This window comes from Tupaia chinensis, unplaced genomic scaffold (genome assembly GCF_000334495.1).
Source record: "Tupaia chinensis unplaced genomic scaffold, TupChi_1.0 Scaffold144171_2, whole genome shotgun sequence".
NCBI classification, from domain to species: Eukaryota; Metazoa; Chordata; class Mammalia; order Scandentia; family Tupaiidae; genus Tupaia; species Tupaia belangeri.
This window is the reverse complement of record NW_006204028.1, coordinates 603,263-606,590: the sequence shown is the minus strand read 5'-3', so window position 1 is coordinate 606,590 and position 3,328 is coordinate 603,263. Positions and strand designations below refer to the sequence as shown.

The 3,328-nt window shown below is 54.8% G+C and overlaps 1 protein-coding gene across 1 annotated transcript in view; it reads left to right on the top strand.

Annotated features, from left to right (window-relative positions):
• Nucleotides 1–1,549: 1,549 nt before the first annotated feature.
• PHOSPHO1 (phosphoethanolamine/phosphocholine phosphatase 1) overlaps nt 1,550–3,328 on the top strand; it is a 9,699-nt gene continuing 7,920 nt past the window's right edge. Inside the window, exons 1-2 of the mRNA XM_027767326.1 lie at nt 1,550–1,705; nt 1,856–1,928. The gene's annotated coding sequence lies outside the window, so the exon portion shown is untranslated. The remainder of the gene's footprint in view (nt 1,706–1,855; nt 1,929–3,328) is intronic.

Below are 3,328 nucleotides of genomic sequence, written 5' to 3'. Positions count from 1 at the left end.
GCTGTGGCTTCCCATTCCCTTTCTGTTCCCATTTTATTTATTTATTTTAAATTTGCTAGAGGGTGTGTGTGCTCATGGGAAAGAGAGAGAGAAAGAAAGCACCCCCTGTTGGGGATGGTCACGTCCCAACCCCTTCTCCTCCATCTCTCTCCTCTCAGGATTGTGGACACACATGCCCAGAGTGTTTTTCAAGCCTCAGGATCCAGGACTCAGACACAACAGTGGGCCGCGTGCCATGCCACCTGCTGCCCCATCACCCAACTCACTTCCTCCCTTGCACCATGACGGGAAGGTAGAGAAAAGTGAAGAAGTGACAGGATTGTGTCCTGAAGTTTTTAGCATAAGGAGAGCTAGAAGGTTCTATACTCGTCACCCGTGGTGACTGGGAGCAAGTCATTGGACTGGTGTCTCAATTGTCTTACTGTAAAATGGGAATAACGGAGCAACCTGTTAGTATGAGGTTACGCGAGAGAACACACATGGAGTGCTGTCCTGGAGCCTCAACAGAGAGGGGAATCGCTACACCCGGGTCACTGTGCCAGGGGCTGCAGGCCATTACTATGACAAGCATGGTTGCCACTCCTGTGTAGCTTATAGCGGAGGAGGGATGGCAGCTGCTGGATGGGAGGGAGCGCGTGGAATGATGGTGAAGGTAGCCAGGCCGCAATCCTGCTTCCACAGCTCACCAGCCTGGCCACCCTGTGCCTTGATTTCCCAGCAGTAAAACGAGCCTAAACCGGACCAGCCAGGAGCATGGTGGTTAAGGCATCTGCATTCCACATGTCCAACTTCACAGTTTGGGTCTCGGACCTGATGGCTTGAAAAACGTGCCAAGCACATGTGCATGTGTGCCCAAAACCCCAGGAGGAGACTGGAGAAGAAGGGATTGTGATGTGACATCCTGCCTGGGAGCTGATTTCTCTCCCTCCCCCCCTCTCCAGCAAGCACATATACCCTAGAAAAAAGAAAAAAGAAGAGAGACCAGCAGTTGGTGTAATGGCTATGTCACTGAACTCCCATGTAGTCGACTGCATTTTGAGTCCCGAACCCAGTGACTTAAACTCACGCTGGGCGCATGTGCGTGTGTGCCCAAGATCCTGAGAGGAGAATGGAGGAGAAGGGAGTGCAGTGTGGCCATCCCCCTTGAGGGATTCTCGCTTTCTGTCTGTCTCTCTCTGTCTTTCTGGCGAGCACACGCACTCTATAGACGCGCCCTATAGCAAAAACCTCTCAAAAAAAAAAAAAGAAAAAAAATAGCCTGACTTACACCCACTTCACTTATGACGGTGACAATTGGGGGAGCTGACACATTTAGCAAAAACATTTCCAGTACCCACTGAGTGGTCAGGAGTCCACACGTGAGTGACCAGTGTGATCAAAGTGGCGTAAAGCAGAAAGAAAGTGGCGGTGGGGTGTGTAACAGGAAGCGCAGACAGAGAGGGTGCTGACGCCGCCAGCATGGAGGAAGAAGCCAGTTCCTGGAGGAGGGAGGTCCCCAGTTGAGAAAGAGCAGGGCATGCTGGCAGGAGGAAGAAGGGGTGAAGGGTGAAGACAGGGTGTGAGAGAGATGAAGCGGCTCAGCTCTCCGTTTAAGGGATTAGGACACTGGAGGTACTATCTAGAGTTTTAAGGGAGGGAGTAACATGATCAGGTATGCAGCTTTGAAGGGTCCAGATGCCTTTGTATACGTGCAAACATAAGACAAGTATGTCTTATTTATTTGTTTATGTATGTATGCATGGGGGTGGGGTGGGGGTGTGCGCTTTCCAGAGGGAGAGATAAGAGGGAAAGTGAGAAAGCACTCCTCGTGGGGGGGTGGTCGTGCTGTAATCCCTGATCTTCTTTCTCCTTTCAGGATTTTGGGTTCACGTGCCCAGTGCACTCTTCAAGGTGCCAACTCCAAGACTCAAAACAGGACAGCTGACCACGTGAGATCCAGCTGCCTTAACTACGCCACTGGCTGCCCTTGTCTTATTAACCCCATGGTGGGGGTGGGGGGGGTCAAGCAGATGGTGGATCCCACATGAGTCTGGGTTTGAGTTCCAGACTCAGAGGCTTGAAAATCACACCAGGTGCGTGTGCACATGTGTGCATGTCCCAAATCCCAAGAGGAGAATGGAGGAGAAGGGATTGTGGCGTGGCCACCCTCTCTGGGGGTGCTTTCTCACTTTCCCTGTCCCTATCTCTCTGTCTCTGTCTCAGGCGAGTACACATGCCCTATAGGAGGAAAAATGACCCCCAGCCGCTAGCAGAGATAAGGGTAACTCTTTGCAGAACCCCATTTCCTCTCTGATTTCTTAGCCCCACAGCTTCTCAGTCTGGCTCTCTTCCATAAGTGGCCTAGGGGGAGATTTAGGGAAGACTGAGACTCAGGCCTCAGGGCACCTTCAGTCTTTCCCCCCTACACAGCCTTTGTGACCCAGCCGAGCCAGGCAAGCCAGGGTTTGAACTCTTAGGCAAATACTGTCTCCCAGTGTAGTGACTACTCAACCGTACATTGCAGCGAGCTAGCCGAGTGCCCGGTTCTTGGTGTGTTCTCGGTAAATGCGCACGTACAAGCTTTACCTCTTTCCTCTCTAAACGTAATCTCTTCTTGCCCTCACAGGCAGGCTGGGAGGGCCAAAGGGCGAGGAAAGGGGCTGTGTAGCTCGGAAGCGGACAAGGAAGCGGAGGCGAAAGTGGGCTTCTTATTTACACTATTTGCAAGAATCTGTTCTGTGCCCCAACTCAGTGTTTACTGGGCAGAGGCTTGGGACGGCGTCTCCCCGGCAATTACCAGTAACCTGGAACTCGGGAAAAGGGTCCCGAGGGCCGCGGCGCTGCGCTGACGGCTCCTGGAGGGCAGAGGGCACTTAGCTGCGCGCACGTGGGAAGGAGCCTGCTTTCCGCGGGGTGGGCCAACCCGCATTTCCCTGCCGCCTGATAAGCTAAACCCAGAATGGGCCCGAGGCGAAGGTGCGTTCCTGCAAGCCTCGAGGATTAAAGGGAGCCCTGGAGGCGGCGATTGAGAAAGTCCACGGTCCTGGCTCTCTCAGGTGTGTGGGCAGGGGGTTACGTACATGCCCGCAGCTGCTCTAATGAGGGTGCCCCCCACCCACGCTCCTCCGAAGGGACACTCCATCATCCTCCTACCCATTCTCCCTGCGCCCAACCCACCTTCGCTCACGCTCCGGGAGCCTCCAGGGCAGCGGGGAGGCGTAGTCCGCAGGCGGCCCGCCCCTTTGATGTGCGCCGGCGCCGCTCTGATTGGACAGTCGCTTGTGACGTGCGGGGACTGCGGTGGGCCGGGTGCTGCAGCCGCCGCCGGGCCCGCGCGGGCCGCGGGCCC